An 18,651-nucleotide genomic window follows, 5' to 3' on the forward strand; every position below is an offset into this window, starting at 1 on the left:
TGTGTGTGAGAGAGAGAGAGACTGTGTATGAGGAATTGTTGCTGAGTGTGAATGCAAGTGAGCTGCAAAAATGCGGAATTGCATTTTTGTGTCTGCACAAGTGCATGGTGACTAATTGTACAGAGTGAGAAAGAGATCGGGAAGGCTTGGCTCAGCAGCTTGTCAGGATGGCCGAGTGGTCTAAGACGCCAGACTCAAGGAGCGTTAATCCTTGCTCTGCATCTGGACTTGTGAATTCTGGTCCCTTTCTAGGGGCGTGTGTTCAAATCCCGCTCCTGACATGTCTCCCTTTTTCCCCAAACAAACCTTCCCACACCCACACACTCCCCCAAATTTCACATCTTCTTGGAGAGGAGTCACTCCCCCTTCCCAAACATGGAAGAGTCCAACCCCTCGGTTTCAAAGATAAGGCTCAGGCATTTACAACAATCTTCAGACGCAAGTGCCCACTGGATCATCTTCCTCAGTCTCCTCCTGTGCTCCCCACCATCACACACACCATTCTTCAAACAATTACATTCACTCCGTCTCACATCAAAAGACACTGGACACTGCAAAGGCTATGGGCCCTGCCAAGATTCTGGCACTGCTCCTGAACGCTGCTGCTCCACAACATGCCCTTCCTCGAGCCAAGTTCGCCCAGGACAGTGACAACACTGGGATCTACCTGGCCATCTGCCAAATTATCCAGGTATGTCCTGCACATAAAAAGCAGGACAAATCCAAATCAGCAAATTCCACTCCCGTCTATCTCTTCCCAATCCTCGGAAAAGTGATGGAAGGGCTCACCAACAGGGCTATCGAGCAGCACCTGCTCAGCAATAACCTGCTCAGTGACACCCAGTTTGGGATGCCCCAGGGTCACTCAGCTCCTGACCTCATTTTATTTGTGTCTGTGTGTGAGAGAGAGAGAGATTGTATGTGTTGGTGAGTGTGTGCGTGTGTGTGTGATAGAGAGATTGGGTGTGTGTGTCTGTGTGTGGGTGTGAGAGAGAGTATGTGTGTGTGTGAGAGAGAGAGTGTGTGCCTGTGGGTATATGAGTTTGTGTGTGTGTTTGTATGTGTGTGTGAGAGAGATTGTGAGTCCATTTGAGTGTGTGTGTGTGTGAGACAGAGAGAGTGTGTACGTTTGTGCTTGTCTGTGAGTGTGAGAGTGAGTGCAGGTGTGTGTGTGTGAGTGTGTGAGAGAGCGAATGTGTGTCTGTGTGAGAGAAAATGTGTGTGTGAGAGAGTGAGTGTGTGTGAGAGGGAGAGAGAGTGTGTGTGTGTGTGTGTGTGTTTGTGTGTGAGGGAGAGAGTGCGTATGTGGGTGTGTGTGAGAGAGGGTGTGTTTGTGTGTGGGTGTGAGAGACAGACAGAGAGTGCGTGTGTGTGTGTGAGAGAGAGAGATTGTGAGTGCATGTGAGTGTGTGTGTGTGAGAGAGAGTGTGTGTGAGAGAGAGTGTGAGTGCAGGTGTTTGTGTGTGTGAGTGGGAATGCTTATGTATGAGTGTGTGAGAGAGAGTGTGCGTGTGTGAGAGTGTGTGTGTGTGTGTGTGAGAGAGAGTGTGTGTGTGTGTTGGAGAGAGTATGTGTGTGTGGGAGAGAGAGAGAGAGAATTTGTGCTTGTGTGGGGTATGAGAGACAGAAAGGGATTGTGAGTGTGTGTGAACGAATGTGTGTGCGTGCTTGTGAGATGGAGAGTGTGAGTGTGTGTGAGAGAGAGAGAGTGTATGTATATGCATGTGAGAGCGATTGTGTGTGTGAGAGAGGGTTTGTGTGTGTGTGTGTGTGTGTGAGAGAGAGTGTTTGTGTGTGTGTGTGTGTGTGTGTGTGTGAGAGAGAGAGAGACTGTGTATGAGGAATTGTTGCTGAGTGTGAATGCAAGTGAGCTGCAAAAATGCGGAATTGCATTTTTGTGTCTGCACAAGTGCATGGTGACTAATTGTACAGAGTGAGAAAGAGATCGGGAAGGCTTGGCTCAGCAGCTTGTCAGGATGGCCGAGTGGTCTAAGACGCCAGACTCAAGGAGCGTTAATCCTTGCTCTGCATCTGGACTTGTGAATTCTGGTCCCTTTCTAGGGGCGTGTGTTCAAATCCCGCTCCTGACATGTCTCCCTTTTTCCCCAAACAAACCTTCCCACACCCACACACTCCCCCCAAATTTCACATCTTCTTGGAGAGGAGTCACTCCCCCTTCCCAAACATGGAAGAGTCCAACCCCTCGGTTTCAAAGATAAGGCTCAGGCATTTACAACAATCTTCAGACGCAAGTGCCCACTGGATCATCTTCCTCAGTCTCCTCCTGTGCTCCCCACCATCACACACACCATTCTTCAAACAATTACATTCACTCCGTCTCACATAAAGAGACACTGGACACTACAAAGGCTATGGGCCCTGCCAAGATTCTGGCACTGCTCCTGAACGCTGCTGCTCCACAACATGCCCTTCCTCGAGCCAAGTTCTCCCAGGACAGTCACAACACTGGGATCTACCTGGCCATCTGCCAAATTATCCAGGTATGTCCTGCACATAAAAAGCAGGACAAATCCAACTCAGCCAATTCCACTCCCGTCTATCTCTTCCCAATCCTCGGAAAAGTGATGGAAGGGCTCACCAACAGGGCTATCGAGCAGCACCTGCTCAGCAATAACCTGCTCAGCGACACCCAGTTTGGGATCCCCCAGGGTCACTCAGCTCCTGACCTCATTTTATTTGTGCCTGTGTGAGAGAGAGAGAGAGAGAGAAAGTCTGTGTGAGTGTGTGAATGTGAGAGTGAGAGACAGTGTGTGTAAGCGCGTGAGAGAGGAAGCCTTTATGTGTGTGTGTGAGAGTTGTATATGTCTGTGTGTGTGTGTGTGTGTGTGTGTGTGTCTGAGAAAGTGAGTGTGTGGGTGTTTGTGTCTGCGAGAGACAGAGAGTGTGTGTGTGTATGATTGTGTGAGCATGTATGTGTGTGACAGAGAGAGAGGGAGAATTTGTATGTGTGTGAGAGTGTGTTTGTGTGTGAGAGAGAATGTGTGTGAGAGAGAGAGTGTGTGTGTGTGAGGGAGAGAATGTGTGTGTGAGAGAGAGAGCGAAAGTGTGTGTATATGAGGGAGAGTGTGTGAGTGTGTGTGTGTGAGGGAGTGTGTGTGTGTGTGTGTGAGAGAGAGAGTGAGTGTGTCAGCATGCATGTGTGTGACAGAGAGAGGGAGAATTTGTATGTGTGTGAGAGAGTATGTTTGAGTGTGTGTGTGTGAGAGAGAGTGTGTGTGTGCATGTGAGAGAGTGAGTGTATGTGTGAGAGAGAGAGAGAATGTGTGTGTGTGTGAGAGAGAGAGAGAGAGAGGGAGATTTTGTGTGTGTGAGAGAGTGTGTTTGTCTGTGTGAGAGAGAGTGAGTGTGAGTGCATGTCGGTGTGTGTGTGAAAGAGAGAGAGAGAATTTGTTTGTGCGTGAGAGAGAGTCTTATTTTTGTGAGAGAGTGTGTTTGTGTGTGAGTGAGACAGAAAGAGTGAGAGTGTGTGTGATAGAGAGTGTGTGTTTGTGTGCGCATGTGAGAGAGTGTGTGTGTGAAAGAGAGAAAGGGTGTGCGTGTGTGTGTGTGAGTGTGTGTGTGAGAGACTGAGAGTGTGTATGATAGAGAGTGTGTGTTTGTCTGTTCATGTGAGAGAGAATGTGTTAATGTGTGTGAGAGATAGAGAGGGAGTGAGAATTTGTGTGTGTGAGAGAAACTGAGAGTGTGAGTGTGTGTGTGAAAGAGAGAGACAATTTGTGTATGTGTGTGAGAGAGATTGTGTGTGTGTGTGTGTGTGTGAGAGAGAGAGTGTGTGAGAGAGAGACAGAGTCTATATGAGGGATTGTTGTTGAGTGTGAATGCAAGGGAGCTGCAGAAATGCGGAATTGTATTTTGTGTCTGCACAAGGGCAAGGTGACTAACTGTGCAGAGTGAGAAAGAGAGCGAGCATCACCATCCTGTCAGGATGGCCGAGTGGTCTAAGGCGCCAGACTTAAGGAGTGTTAGTCCTTGCTCTGCATCTGGCCTTGTGAATTCTGGTCCCTTTCTAGGGGCGTGGTTTCAAATCCCACTCCTGACATGTCTCCCTTTTTCCCCAAACAAACCTTCCCACACCCACACACTCCCCCCAAATTTCACATCTTCTTGGAGAGGAGTCACTCCCCTTTCCCAAACATGGAAGAGTCCAACCCCTCGGTTTCAAAGATAAGGCTCAGGCATTTACAACAATCTTCAGACGCAAGTGCCCACTGGATCATCTTCCTCAGTCTCCTCCTGTGCTCCCCACCATCACACACACCATTCTTCAAACAATTACATTCACTCCGTCTCACATCAAAAGACACTGGACACTGCAAAGGCTATGGGCCCTGCCAAGATTCTGGCACTGCTCCTGAACGCTGCTGCTCCACAACATGCCCTTCCTCGAGCCAAGTTCTCCCAGGACAGTGACAACACTGGGATCTACCTGGCCATCTGCCAAATTATCCAGGTATGTCCTGCACATAAAAAGCAGGACAAATCCAAATCAGCAAATTCCACTCCCGTCTATCTCTTCCCAATCCTCGGAAAAGTGATGGAAGGGCTCACCAACAGGGCTATCGAGCAGCACCTGCTCAGCAATAACCTGCTCAGTGACACCCAGTTTGGGATGCCCCAGGGTCACTCAGCTCCTGACCTCATTTTATTTGTGTCTGTGTGTGAGAGAGAGAGATTGTGAGTGCATGTGTGTGTGTGTGTGAGAGAGAGTGTGTGTGAGAGAGAGTGTGAGTGCAGGTGTTTGTGTGTGTGAGTGGGAATGCTTATGTATGAGTGTGTGAGAGAGAGTGTGCGTGTGTGAGAGTGTGTGTTTGTGTGTGTGAGAGAGAGTGTGTGTGTGTGTTGGAGAGAGTATGTGTGTGTGGGAGAGAGAGAGAGAGAATTTGTGCTTGTGTGGGGTATGAGAGACAGAAAGGGATTGTGAGTGTGTGAGAACGAATGTGTGTGCGTGCTTGTGAGATGGAGAGTGTGAGTGTGTGTGAGAGAGAGAGAGTGTATGTATATGCATGTGAGAGCGATTGTGTGTGTGAGAGAGGGTTTGTGTGTGTGTGTGTGTGTGAGAGAGAGTGTTTGTGTGTGTGTGTGTGTGTGTGTGTGTGTGTGTGTGAGAGAGAGAGAGACTGTGTATGAGGAATTGTTGCTGAGTGTGAATGCAAGTGAGCTGCAAAAATGCGGAATTGCATTTTTGTGTCTGCACAAGTGCATGGTGACTAATTGTACAGAGTGAGAAAGAGATCGGGAAGGGTTGGGTCAGCAACTTGTCGGGATGGCCGAGTGGTCTAAGGCGCCAGACTCAAAGAGCTTTAATCCTTGCTCTGCGTCTGGACTTGTGAATTCTGGTCTCTTTCTAGGGGCGTGGGTTCAAATCCCACTCCTGACATGTCTCCCGTTTTCCCCAAACAAACCTTCCCACACCCACACACTCCCCCAAATTTCACATCTTCTTGGAGAGGAGTCACTCCCCCTTCCCAAACATGGAAGAGTCCAACCCCTCGGTTTCAAAGATAAGGCTCAGGCATTTACAACAATCTTCAGACGCAAGTGCCCACTGGATCATCTTCCTCAGTCTCCTCCTGTGCTCCCCACCATCACGCACACCATTCTTCAAACAATTACATTCACTCCGTCTCACATCAAGAGACACTGGACACTACAAAGGCTATGGGCCCTGCCAAGATTCTGGCACTGCTCCTGAACGCTGCTGCTCCACAACATGCCCTTCCTCGAGCCAAGTTCTCCCAGGACAGTGACAACACTGGGATCTACCTGGCCATCTGCCAAATTATCCAGGTATGTCCTGCACATAAAAAGCAGGACAAATCCAACTCAGCCAATTCCACTCCCGTCTATCTCTTCCCAATCCTCGGAAAAGTGATGGAAGGGCTCACCAACAGGGCTATCGAGCAGCACCTGCTCAGCAATAACCAGCTCAGCGACACCCAGTTTGGGATCCCCCAGGGTCACTCAGCTCCTGACCTCATTTTGTTTGTGCCTGTGTGAGAGAGAGAGAAAGTCTGTGTGAGTGTGTGAATGTGAGAGTGAGAGACAGTGTGTGTAAGCGCGTGAGAGAGGAAGCCTTTATGTGTGTGTGTGAGAGTTGTATATGTCTGTGTGTGTGTGTGTGTGTGCGTGTGTGTGTGTGTGTGTGTTTGTGTGGGTGGAGTGTGTGTGTCTGAGAAAGTGAGTGTGTGGGTGTTTGTGTCTGCGAGAGACAGAGAGTGTGTGGGTGTATGATTGTGTGAGCATGTATGTGTGTGACAGAGAGAGAGGGAGAATTTGTATGTGTGTGAGAGTGTGTTTGTGTGTGAGAGAGAATGTGTGTGAGAGAGAGAGTGTGTGTGTGTGAGGGAGAGAATGTGTGTGTGAGAGAGAGAGCGAAAGTGTGTGTATATGAGGGAGAGTGTGTGAGTGTGTGTGTGTGAGGGAGTGTGTGTGTGTGTGTGTGAGAGAGAGAGTGAGTGTGTCAGCATGCATGTGTGTGACAGAGAGAGGGAGAATTTGTATGTGTGTGAGAGAGTATGTTTGAGTGTGTGTGTGTGAGAGAGAGTGTGTGTGTGCATGTGAGAGAGTGAGTGTATGTGTGAGAGAGAGAGAGAATGTGTGTGTGTGTGAGAGAGAGAGAGAGAGAGGGACATTTTGTGTGTGTGAGAGAGTGTGTTTGTCTGTGTGAGAGAGAGTGAGTGTGAGTGCATGTCGGTGTGTGTGTGAAAGAGAGAGAGAGAATTTGTTTGTGCGTGAGAGAGAGTCTTATTTTTGTGAGAGAGTGTGTTTGTGTGTGAGTGAGACAGAAAGAGTGAGAGTGTGTGTGATAGAGAGTGTGTGTTTGTGTGCGCATGTGAGAGAGTGTGTGTGTGAAAGAGAGAAAGGGTGTGCGTGTGTGTGTGTGAGTGTGTGTGTGAGAGACTGAGAGTGTGTATGATAGAGAGTGTGTGTTTGTCTGTTCATGTGAGAGAGAATGTGTTAATGTGCGTGAGAGATAGAGAGGGAGTGAGAATTTGTGTGTGTGAGAGAAACTGAGAGTGTGAGTGTGTGTGTGAAAGAGAGAGACAATTTGTGTATGTGTGTGAGAGAGATTGTGTGTGTGTGTGTGTGTGTGAGAGAGAGAGTGTGTGAGAGAGAGACAGAGTCTATATGAGGGATTGTTGTTGAGTGTGAATGCAAGGGAGCTGCAGAAATGCGGAATTGTATTTTGTGTCTGCACAAGGGCAAGGTGACTAACTGTGCAGAGTGAGAAAGAGAGCGGGCATCACCATCCTGTCAGGATGGCCGAGTGGTCTAAGGCGCCAGACTTAAGGAGTGTTAGTCCTTGCTCTGCATCTGGCCTTGTGAATTCTGGTCCCTTTCTAGGGGCGTGGGTTCAAATCCCACTCCTGACATGTCTCCCTTTTTCCCCAAACAAACCTTCCCACACCCACACACTCCCCCAAATTTCACATCTTCTTGGAGAGGAGTCACTCCCCTTTCCCAAACATGGAAGAGTCCAACCCCTCGGTTTCAAAGATAAGGCTCAGGCATTTACAACAATCTTCAGACGCAAGTGCCCACTGGATCATCTTCCTCAGTCTCCTCCTGTGCTCCCCACCATCACACACACCATTCTTCAAACAATTACATTCACTCCGTCTCACATCAAAAGACACTGGACACTGCAAAGGCTATGGGCCCTGCCAAGATTCTGGCACTGCTCCTGAACGCTGCTGCTCCACAACATGCCCTTCCTCGAGCCAAGTTCGCCCAGGACAGTGACAACACTGGGATCTACCTGGCCATCTGCCAAATTATCCAGGTATGTCCTGCACATAAAAAGCAGGACAAATCCAAATCAGCAAATTCCACTCCCGTCTATCTCTTCCCAATCCTCGGAAAAGTGATGGAAGGGCTCACCAACAGGGCTATCGAGCAGCACCTGCTCAGCAATAACCTGCTCAGTGACACCCAGTTTGGGATGCCCCAGGGTCACTCAGCTCCTGACCTCATTTTATTTGTGTCTGTGTGTGAGAGAGAGAGAGATTGTATGTGTTGGTGAGTGTGTGCGTGTGTGTGTGATAGAGAGATTGGGTGTGTGTGTCTGTGTGTGGGTGTGAGAGAGAGTATGTGTGTGTGTGAGAGAGAGAGTGTGTGCCTGTGGGTATATGAGTTTGTGTGTGTGTTTGTGTGTGTGTGTGAGAGAGATTGTGAGTCCATTTGAGTGTGTGTGTGTGTGAGACAGAGAGAGTGTGTACGTTTGTGCTTGTCTGTGAGTGTGAGAGTGAGTGCAGGTGTGTGTGTGTGAGTGTGTGAGAGAGCGAATGTGTGTCTGTGTGAGAGAGAGTGTCTGTGTGAGAGAAAATGTGTGTGTGAGAGAGTGAGTGTGTGTGAGAGGGAGAGAGAGTGTGTGTGTGTGTGTGTGTGTGTTTGTGTGTGAGGGAGAGAGTGCGTATGTGGGTGTGTGTGAGAGAGGGTGTGTTTGTGTGTGGGTGTGAGAGACAGACAGAGAGTGCGTGTGTGTGTGTGAGAGAGAGAGATTGTGAGTGCATGTGAGTGTGTGTGTGTGAGAGAGAGTGTGTGTGAGAGAGAGTGTGAGTGCAGGTGTTTGTGTGTGTGAGTGGGAATGCTTATGTATGAGTGTGTGAGAGAGAGTGTGCGTGTGTGAGAGTGTGTGTGTGTGTGTTGGAGAGAGTATGTGTGTGTGGGAGAGAGAGAGAGAGAATTTGTGCTTGTGTGGGGTATGAGAGACAGAAAGGGATTGTGAGTGTGTGTGAACGAATGTGTGTGCGTGCTTGTGAGATGGAGAGTGTGAGTGTGTGTGAGAGAGAGAGAGTGTATGTATATGCATGTGAGAGCGATTGTGTGTGTGTGAGAGAGTGTTTGTGTGTGTGTGTGTGTGAGAGAGAGTGTTTGTGTGTGTGTGTGTGTGTGTGTGTGTGAGAGAGAGAGAGACTGTGTATGAGGAATTGTTGCTGAGTGTGAATGCAAGTGAGCTGCAAAAATGCGGAATTGCATTTTTGTGTCTGCACAAGTGCATGGTGACTAATTGTACAGAGTGAGAAAGAGATCGGGAAGGCTTGGCTCAGCAGCTTGTCAGGATGGCCGAGTGGTCTAAGGCGCCAGACTCAAGGAGCGTTAATCCTTGCTCTGCATCTGGACTTGTGAATTCTGGTCCCTTTCTAGGGGCGTGGGTTCAAATCCCACTCCTGACATGTCTCCGTTTTTCCCCAAACAAACCTTCCCACACCCACACACTCCCCCCAAATTTCACATCTTCTTGGAGAGGAGTCACTCCCCCTTCCCAAACATGGAAGAGTCCAACCCCTCGGTTTCAAAGATAAGGCTCAGGCATTTACAACAATCTTCAGACGCAAGTGCCCACTGGATCATCTTCCTCAGTCTCCTCCTGTGCTCCCCACCATCACACACACCATTCTTCAAACAATTACATTCACTCCGTCTCACATCAAGAGACACTGGACACTACAAAGGCTATGGGCCCTGCCAAGATTCTGGCACTGCTCCTGAACGCTGCTGCTCCACAACATGCCCTTCCTCGAGCCAAGTTCTCCCAGGACAGTGACAACACTGGGATCTACCTGGCCATCTGCCAAATTATCCAGGTATGTCCTGCACATAAAAAGCAGGACAAATCCAACTCAGCCAATTCCACTCCCGTCTATCTCTTCCCAATCCTCGGAAAAGTGATGGAAGGGCTCACCAACAGGGCTATCGAGCAGCACCTGCTCAGCAATAACCTGCTCAGCGACACCCAGTTTGGGATCCCCCAGGGTCACTCAGCTCCTGACCTCATTTTGTTTGTGCCTGTGTGAGAGAGAGAGAGAGAGAGAAAGTCTGTGTGAGTGTGTGAATGTGAGAGTGAGAGACAGTGTGTGAAAGCGCGTGAGAGAGGAAGCCTTTATGTGTGTGTGTGAGAGTTGTATATGTCTGTGTGTGTGTGTGTGTGTGTGTGTGTGTGTGTGTGTTTGTGTGGGTGGAGTGTGTGTGTCTGAGAAAGTGAGTGTGTGGGTGTTTGTGTCTGCGAGAGACAGAGAGTGTGTGGGTGTATGATTGTGTGAGCATGTATGTGTGTGACAGAGAGAGAGGGAGAATTTGTATGTGTGTGAGAGTGTGTTTGTGTGTGAGAGAGAATGTGTGTGAGAGAGAGAGTGTGTGTGTGTGAGGGAGAGAATGTGTGTGTGAGAGAGAGAGCGAAAGTGTGTGTATATGAGGGAGAGTGTGTGAGTGTGTGTGTGTGAGGGAGTGTGTGTGTGTGTGTGTGAGAGAGAGAGTGAGTGTGTCAGCATGCATGTGTGTGACAGAGAGAGGGAGAATTTGTATGTGTATGAGAGAGAATGTTTGAGTGTGTGTGTGTGAGAGAGAGTGTGTGTGTGCATGTGAGAGAGTGAGTGTATGTGTGAGAGAGAGAGAGAATGTGTGTGTGTGAGAGAGAGAGAGAGAGAGGGAGATTTTGTGTGTGTGAGAGAGTGTGTTTGTCTGTGTGAGAGAGAGTGAGTGTGAGTGCATGTCGGTGTGTGTGTGAAAGAGAGAGAGAGAATTTGTTTGTGCGTGAGAGAGAGTCTTATTTTTGTGAGAGAGTGTGTTTGTGTGTGAGTGAGACAGAAAGAGTGAGAGTGTGTGTGATAGAGAGTGTGTGTTTGTGTGCGCATGTGAGAGAGTGTGTGTGTGAAAGAGAGAAAGGGTGTGCGTGTGTGTGTGTGAGTGTGTGTGTGAGAGACTGAGAGTGTGTATGATAGAGAGTGTGTGTTTGTCTGTTCATGTGAGAGAGAATGTGTTAATGTGTGTGAGAGATAGAGAGGGAGTGAGAATTTGTGTGTGTGAGAGAAACTGAGAGTGTGAGTGTGTGTGTGAAAGAGAGAGACAATTTGTGTATGTGTGTGAGAGAGATTGTGTGTGTGTGTGTGTGTGTGAGAGAGAGAGTGTGTGAGAGAGAGACAGAGTCTATATGAGGGATTGTTGTTGAGTGTGAATGCAAGGGAGCTGCAGAAATGCGGAATTGTATTTTGTGTCTGCACAAGGGCAAGGTGACTAACTGTGCAGAGTGAGAAAGAGAGCGGGCATCACCATCCTGTCAGGATGGCCGAGTGGTCTAAGGCGCCAGACTTAAGGAGTGTTAGTTCTTGCTCTGCATCTGGCCTTGTGAATTCTGGTCCCTTTCTAGGGGCGTGGGTTCAAATCCCACTCCTGACATGTCTCCATTTTTCCCCAAACAAACCTTCCCACACCCACACACTCCCCCCAAATTTCACATCTTCTTGGAGAGGAGTCACTCCCCTTTCCCAAACATGGAAGAGTCCAACCCCTCGGTTTCAAAGATAAGGCTCAGGCATTTACAACAATCTTCAGACGCAAGTGCCCACTGGATCATCTTCCTCAGTCTCCTCCTGTGCTCCCCACCATCACACACACCATTCTTCAAACAATTACATTCACTCCGTCTCACATCAAAAGACACTGGACACTGCAAAGGCTATGGGCCCTGCCAAGATTCTGGCACTGCTCCTGAACGCTGCTGCTCCACAACATGCCCTTCCTCGAGCCAAGTTCTCCCAGGACAGTGACAACACTGGGATCTACCTGGCCATCTGCCAAATTATCCAGGTATGTCCTGCACATAAAAAGCAGGACAAATCCAAATCAGCAAATTCCACTCCCGTCTATCTCTTCCCAATCCTCGGAAAAGTGATGGAAGGGCTCACCAACAGGGCTATCGAGCAGCACCTGCTCAGCAATAACCTGCTCAGTGACACCCAGTTTGGGATGCCCCAGGGTCACTCAGCTCCTGACCTCATTTTATTTGTGTCTGTGTGTGAGAGAGAGAGAGATTGTATGTGTTGGTGAGTGTGTGCGTGTGTGTGTGATAGAGAGGTTGGGTGTGTGTGTCTGTGTGTGGGTGTGAGAGAGAGTATGTGTGTGTGTGAGAGAGAGAGTGTGTGCCTGTGGGTATATGAGTTTGTGTGTGTGTTTGTATGTGTGTGTGAGAGAGATTGTGAGTCCATTTGAGTGTGTGTGTGTGTGAGACAGAGAGAGTGTGTACGTTTGTGCTTGTCTGTGAGTGTGAGAGTGAGTGCAGGTGTGTGTGTGTGTGTGTGAGAGAGCGAATGTGTGTCTGTGTGAGAGAGAGTGTCTGTGTGAGAGAAAATGTGTGTGTGAGAGAGTGAGTGTGTGTGAGAGGGAGAGAGAGTGTGTGTGTGTGTGTGTGTGTGTTTGTGTGTGAGGGAGAGAGTGCGTATGTGGGTGTGTGTGAGAGAGGGTGTGTTTGTGTGTGGGTGTGAGAGACAGACAGAGAGTGCGTGTGTGTGTGTGAGAGAGAGAGATTGTGAGTGCATGTGAGTGTGTGTGTGTGAGAGAGAGTGTGTGTGAGAGAGTGTGAGTGCAGGTGTTTGTGTGTGTGAGTGGGAATGCTTATGTATGAGTGTGTGAGAGAGAGTGTGCGTGTGTGAGAGTGTGTGTTTGTGTGTGTGAGAGAGAGTGTGTGTGTGTGTTGGAGAGAGTATGTGTGTGTGGGAGAGAGAGAGAGAGAATTTGTGCTTGTGTGGGGTATGAGAGACAGAAAGGGATTGTGAGTGTGTGTGAATGAATGTGTGTGCGTGCTTGTGAGATGGAGAGTGTGAGTGTGTGTGAGAGAGAGAGAGTGTATGTATATGCATGTGAGAGCGATTGTGTGTGTGAGAGAGGGTTTGTGTGTGTGTGTGTGTGTGTGAGAGAGAGTGTTTGTGTGTGTGTGTGTGTGTGTGTGTGTGTGTGAGAGAGAGAGAGACTGTGTATGAGGAATTGTTGCTGAGTGTGAATGCAAGTGAGCTGCAAAAATGCGGAATTGCATTTTTGTGTCTGCACAAGTGCATGGTGACTAATTGTACAGAGTGAGAAAGAGATCGGGAAGGTCTGGCTCAGCAGCTTGTCAGGATGGCCGAGTGGTCTAAGGCGCCAGACTCAAGGAGCGTTAATCCTTGCTCTGCATCTGGACTTGTGAATTCTGGTCCCTTTCTAGGGGTGTGGGTTCAAATCCCACTCCTGATATGTCTCCCTTTTTCCCCAAACAAACCATCCCACACCCACACACTCCCCCAAATTTCACATCTTCTTGGAGAGGAGTCACTCCCCCTTCCCAAACATGGAAGAGTCCAACCCCTCGGTTTCAAAGATAAGGCTCAGGCATTTACAACAATCTTCAGACGCAAGTGCCCACTGGATCATCTTCCTCAGTCTCCTCCTGTGCTCCCCACCATCACACACACCATTCTTCAAACAATTACATTCACTCCGTCTCACATCAAGAGACACTGGACACTACAAAGGCTATGGGCCCTGCCAAGATTCTGGCACTGCTCCTGAACGCTGCTGCTCCACAACATGCCCTTCCTCGAGCCAAGTTCTCCCAGGACAGTGACAACACTGGGATCTACCTGGCCATCTGCCAAATTATCCAGGTATGTCCTGCACATAAAAAGCAGGACAAATCCAACTCAGCCAATTCCACTCCCGTCTATCTCTTCCCAATCCTCGGAAAAGTGATGGAAGGGCTCACCAACAGGGCTATCGAGCAGCACCTGCTCAGCAATAACCAGCTCAGCGACACCCAGTTTGGGATCCCCCAGGGTCACTCAGCTCCTGACCTCATTTTGTTTGTGCCTGTGTGAGAGAGAGAGAGAGAGAGAAAGTCTGTGTGAGTGTGTGAATGTGAGAGTGAGAGACAGTGTGTGTAAGCGCGTGAGAGAGGAAGCCTTTATGTGTGTGTGTGAGAGTTGTATATGTCTGTGTGTGTGTGTGTGTGTGTGTGTTTGTGTGGGTGGAGTGTGTGTGTCTGAGAAAGTGAGTGTGTGGGTGTTTGTGTCTGCGAGAGACAGAGAGTGTGTGGGTGTATGATTGTGTGAGCATGTATGTGTGTGACAGAGAGAGAGGGAGAATTTGTATGTGTGTGAGAGTGTGTTTGTGTGTGAGAGAGAATGTGTGTGAGAGAGAGAGTGTGTGTGTGTGAGGGAGAGAATGTGTGTGTGAGAGAGAGAGCGAAAGTGTGTGTATATGAGGGAGAGTGTGTGAGTGTGTGTGTGTGAGGGAGTGTGTGTGTGTGTGTGTGAGAGAGAGAGTGAGTGTGTCAGCATGCATGTGTGTGACAGAGAGAGGGAGAATTTGTATGTGTATGAGAGAGTATGTTTGAGTGTGTGTGTGTGAGAGAGAGTGTGTGTGTGCATGTGAGAGAGTGAGTGTATGTGTGAGAGAGAGAGAGAATGTGTGTGTGTGTGAGAGAGAGAGAGAGAGAGGGAGATTTTGTGTGTGTGAGAGAGTGTGTTTGTCTGTGTGAGAGAGAGTGAGTGTGAGTGCATGTCGGTGTGTGTGTGAAAGAGAGAGAGAGAATTTGTTTGTGCGTGAGAGAGAGTCTTATTTTTGTGAGAGAGTGTGTTTGTGTGTGAGTGAGACAGAAAGAGTGAGAGTGTGTGTGATAGAGAGTGTGTGTTTGTGTGCGCATGTGAGAGAGTGTGTGTGTGAAAGAGAGAAAGGGTGTGCGTGTGTGTGTGTGAGTGTGTGTGTGAGAGACTGAGAGTGTGTATGATAGAGAGTGTGTGTTTGTCGGTTCATGTGAGAGAGAATGTGTTAATGTGTGTGAGAGATAGAGAGGGAGTGAGAATTTGTGTGTGTGAGAGAAACTGAGAGTGTGTGTGTGTGTGTGAAAGAGAGAGACAATTTGTGTATGTGTGTGAGAGAGATTGTTTGTGTGTGTGTGTGTGTGTGTGTGAGAGAGAGAGTGTGTGAGAGAGAGACAGAGTCTATATGAGGGATTGTTGTTGAGTGTGAATGCAAGGGAGCTGCAGAAATGCGGAATTGTATTTTGTGTCTGCACAAGGGCAAGGTGACTAACTGTGCAGAGTGAGAAAGAGAGCGGGCATCCCCATCCTGTCAGGATGGCCGAGTGGTCTAAGGCGCCAGACGTAAGGAGTGTTAGTCCTTGCTCTGCATCTGGCCTTGTGAATTCTGGTCCCTTTCTAGGGGCGTGGGTTCCAATCCCACTCCTGACATGTCTCCCTTTTTCCCCAAACAAACCTTCCCACACCCACACACTCCCCCCAAATTTCACATCTTCTTGGAGAGGAGTCACTCCCCTTTCCCAAACATGGAAGAGTCCAACCCCTCGGTTTCAAAGATAAGGCTCAGGCATTTACAACAATCTTCAGACGCAAGTGCCCACTGGATCATCTTCCTCAGTCTCCTCCTGTGCTCCCCACCATCACACACACCATTCTTCAAACAATGACATTCACTCCGTCTCACATCAAGAGACACTGGACACTACAAAGGCTATGGGCCCTGCCAAGATTCTGGCACTGCTCCTGAACGCTGCTGCTCCACAACATGCCCTTCCTCGAGCCAAGTTCTCCCAGGACAGTGACAACACTGGGATCTACCTGGCCATCTGCCAAATTATCCAGGTATGTCCTGCACATAAAAAGCAGGACAAATCCAACTCAGCCAATTCCACTCCCGTCTATCTCTTCCCAATCCTCGGAAAAGTGATGGAAGGGCTCACCAACAGGGCTATCGAGCAGCACCTGCTCAGCAATAACCTGCTCAGCGACACCCAGTTTGGGATCCCCAGGGTCACTCAGCTCCTGACCTCATTTTGTTTGTGCCTGTGTGAGAGAGAGAGAGAGAGAGAAAGTCTGTGTGAGTGTGTGAATGTGAGAGTGAGAGACAGTGTGTGTACGCGCGTGAGAGAGGAAGCCTTTATGTGTGTGTGTGAGAGTTGTATATGTCTGTGTGTGTGTGTGTGTGTGTGTGTGTGTGTGTGTTTGTGTGGGTGGAGTGTGTGTGTCTGAGAGAGTGAGTGTGTGGGTGTTTGTGTCTGCGAGAGACAGAGAGTGTGTGGGTGTATGATTGTGTGAGCATGTATGTGTGTGACAGAGAGAGAGGGAGAATTTGTATGTGTGTGAGAGTGTGTTTGTGTGTGAGAGAGAATGTGTGTGAGAGAGAGAGTGTGTGTGTGTGAGGGAGAGAATGTGTGTGTGAGAGAGAGAGCGAAAGTGTGTGTATATGAGGGAGAGTGTGTGAGTGTGTGTGTGTGAGGGAGTGTGTGTGTGTGTGTGTGAGAGAGAGAGTGAGTGTGTCAGCATGCATGTGTGTGACAGAGAGAGGGAGAATTTGTATGTGTATGAGAGAGTATGTTTGAGTGTGTGTGTGTGAGAGAGAGTGTGTGTGTGCATGTGAGAGAGTGAGTGTATGTGTGAGAGAGAGAGAGAATGTGTGTGTGTGAGAGAGAGAGAGAGAGAGGGAGATTTTGTGTGTGTGAGAGAGTGTGTTTGTCTGTGTGAGAGAGAGTGAGTGTGAGTGCATGTCGGTGTGTGTGTGAAAGAGAGAGAGAGAATTTGTTTGTGCGTGAGAGAGAGTCTTATTTTTGTGAGAGAGTGTGTTTGTGTGTGAGTGAGACAGAAAGAGTGAGAGTGTGTGTGATAGAGAGTGTGTGTTTGTGTGCGCATGTGAGAGAGTGTGTGTGTGAAAGAGAGAAAGGGTGTGCGTGTGTGTGTGTGAGTGTGTGTGTGAGAGACTGAGAGTGTGTATGATAGAGAGTGTGTGTTTGTCTGTTCATGTGAGAGAGAATGTGTTAATGTGTGTGAGAGATAGAGAGGGAGTGAGAATTTGTGTGTGTGAGAGAAACTGAGAGTGTGAGTGTGTGTGTGAAAGAGAGAGACAATTTGTGTATGTGTGTGAGAGAGATTGTGTGTGTGTGTGTGTGTGTGAGAGAGAGAGTGTGTGAGAGAGAGACAGAGTCTATATGAGGGATTGTTGTTGAGTGTGAATGCAAGGGAGCTGCAGAAATGCGGAATTGTATTTTGTGTCTGCACAAGGGCAAGGTGACTAACTGTGCAGAGTGAGAAAGAGAGCGAGCATCACCATCCTGTCAGGATGGCCGAGTGGTCTAAGGCGCCAGACTTAAGGAGTGTTAGTCCTTGCTTTGCATCTGGCCTTGTGAATTCTGGTCCCTTTCTAGGGGCGTGGGTTCAAATCCCCCTCCTGACATGTCTCCCTTTTTCCCCAAACAAACCTTCCCACACCCACACACTCCCCCCAAATTTCACATCTTCTTGGAGAGGAGTCACTCCCCTTTCCCAAACATGGAAGAGTCCAACCCCTCGGTTTCAAAGATAAGGCTCAGGCATTTACAACAATCTTCAGACGCAAGTGCCCACTGGATCATCTTCCTCAGTCTCCTCCTGTGCTCCCCACCATCACACACACCATTCTTCAAACAATTACATTCACTCCGTCTCACATCAAAAGACACTGGACACTGCAAAGGCTATGGGCCCTGCCAAGATTCTGGCACTGCTCCTGAACGCTGCTGCTCCACAACATGCCCTTCCTCGAGCCAAGTTCTCCCAGGACAGTGACAACACTGGGATCTACCTGGCCATCTGCCAAATTATCCAGGTATGTCCTGCACATAAAAAGCAGGACAAATCCAAATCAGCAAATTCCACTCCCGTCTATCTCTTCCCAATCCTCGGAAAAGTGATGGAAGGGCTCACCAACAGGGCTATCGAGCAGCACCTGCTCAGCAATAACCTGCTCAGTGACACCCAGTTTGGGATGCCCCAGGGTCACTCAGCTCCTGACCTCATTTTATTTGTGTCTGTGTGTGAGAGAGAGAGAGATTGTATGTGTTGGTGAGTGTGTGCGTGTGTGTGTGATAGAGAGGTTGGGTGTGTGTGTCTGTGTGTGGGTGTGAGAGAGAGTATGTGTGTGTGTGAGAGAGAGAGTGTGTGCCTGTGGGTATATGAGTTTGTGTGTGTGTTTGTATGTGTGTGTGAGAGAGATTGTGAGTCCATTTGAGTGTGTGTGTGTGTGAGACAGAGAGAGTGTGTACGTTTGTGCTTGTCTGTGAGTGTGAGAGTGAGTGCAGGTGTGTGTGTGTGAGTGTGTGAGAGAGCGAATGTGTGTCTGTGTGAGAGAGAGTGTCTGTGTGAGAGAAAATGTGTGTGTGAGAGAGAGAGTGTGTGTGTGTGTGTGTGTGTTTGTGTGTGAGGGAGAGAGTGCGTATGTGGGTGTGTGTGAGAGAGGGTGTGTTTGTGTGTGGGTGTGAGAGACAGACAGAGAGTGCGTGTGTGTGTGTGAGAGAGAGAGATTGTGAGTGCATGTGAGTGTGTGTGTGTGAGAGAGAGTGTGTGTGAGAGAGAGTGTGAGTGCAGGTGTTTGTGTGTGTGAGTGGGAATGCTTATGTATGAGTGTGTGAGAGAGAGTGTGCGTGTGTGAGAGTGTGTGTTTGTGTGTGTGAGAGAGAGTGTGTGTGTGTGTTGGAGAGAGTATGTGTGTGTGGGAGAGAGAGAGAGAGAATTTGTGCTTGTGTGGGGTATGAGAGACAGAAAGGGATTGTGAGTGTGTGTGAACGAATGTGTGTGCGTGCTTGTGAGATGGAGAGTGTGAGTGTGTGTGAGAGAGAGAGAGAGTGTATGTATATGCATGTGAGAGCGATTGTGTGTGTGAGAGAGGGTTTGTGTGTGTGTGTGTGTGAGAGAGAGTGTTTGTGTGTGTGTGTGTGTGTGTGAGAGAGAGAGAGACTGTGTATGAGGAATTGTTGCTGAGTGTGAATGCAAGTGAGCTGCAAAAATGCGGAATTGCATTTTTGTGTCTGCACAAGTGCATGGTGACTAATTG

The 18,651-nt window shown here is 48.7% G+C and overlaps 8 non-coding genes across 8 annotated transcripts; all 8 read left to right on the forward strand.

Annotated features, from left to right (window-relative positions):
* The first annotated feature begins 3,940 nt into the window (after positions 1–3,940).
* Positions 3,941–4,060, forward strand: trnal-uaa (transfer RNA leucine (anticodon UAA)). The gene is made up of 2 exons: positions 3,941–3,978; positions 4,015–4,060. It is a non-coding gene; the product is annotated as a tRNA-Leu (tRNA).
* Positions 4,061–5,278: 1,218 nt separating this feature from the next.
* trnal-caa (transfer RNA leucine (anticodon CAA)) lies at positions 5,279–5,398 on the forward strand. The gene is made up of 2 exons: positions 5,279–5,316; positions 5,353–5,398. It is a non-coding gene; the product is annotated as a tRNA-Leu (tRNA).
* Positions 5,399–7,274: 1,876 nt separating this feature from the next.
* trnal-uaa (transfer RNA leucine (anticodon UAA)) lies at positions 7,275–7,394 on the forward strand. Its single transcript has 2 exons — positions 7,275–7,312; positions 7,349–7,394. It is a non-coding gene; the product is annotated as a tRNA-Leu (tRNA).
* A 1,683-nt stretch (positions 7,395–9,077) lies between these two features.
* On the forward strand, positions 9,078–9,197 carry trnal-caa (transfer RNA leucine (anticodon CAA)). Its single transcript has 2 exons — positions 9,078–9,115; positions 9,152–9,197. It is a non-coding gene; the product is annotated as a tRNA-Leu (tRNA).
* Positions 9,198–11,076: 1,879 nt separating this feature from the next.
* Positions 11,077–11,196, forward strand: trnal-uaa (transfer RNA leucine (anticodon UAA)). The gene is made up of 2 exons: positions 11,077–11,114; positions 11,151–11,196. It is a non-coding gene; the product is annotated as a tRNA-Leu (tRNA).
* A 1,710-nt stretch (positions 11,197–12,906) lies between these two features.
* trnal-caa (transfer RNA leucine (anticodon CAA)) lies at positions 12,907–13,026 on the forward strand. Its single transcript has 2 exons — positions 12,907–12,944; positions 12,981–13,026. It is a non-coding gene; the product is annotated as a tRNA-Leu (tRNA).
* A 1,874-nt stretch (positions 13,027–14,900) lies between these two features.
* On the forward strand, positions 14,901–15,020 carry trnal-uaa (transfer RNA leucine (anticodon UAA)). Its single transcript has 2 exons — positions 14,901–14,938; positions 14,975–15,020. It is a non-coding gene; the product is annotated as a tRNA-Leu (tRNA).
* A 1,876-nt stretch (positions 15,021–16,896) lies between these two features.
* On the forward strand, positions 16,897–17,016 carry trnal-uaa (transfer RNA leucine (anticodon UAA)). Its single transcript has 2 exons — positions 16,897–16,934; positions 16,971–17,016. It is a non-coding gene; the product is annotated as a tRNA-Leu (tRNA).
* The last annotated feature ends 1,635 nt before the right edge of the window (positions 17,017–18,651 follow it).

The sequence above is a fragment of the Hemiscyllium ocellatum genome, chromosome 24 (assembly GCF_020745735.1).
Source record: "Hemiscyllium ocellatum isolate sHemOce1 chromosome 24, sHemOce1.pat.X.cur, whole genome shotgun sequence".
NCBI classification, from domain to species: domain Eukaryota; kingdom Metazoa; phylum Chordata; class Chondrichthyes; order Orectolobiformes; family Hemiscylliidae; genus Hemiscyllium; species Hemiscyllium ocellatum.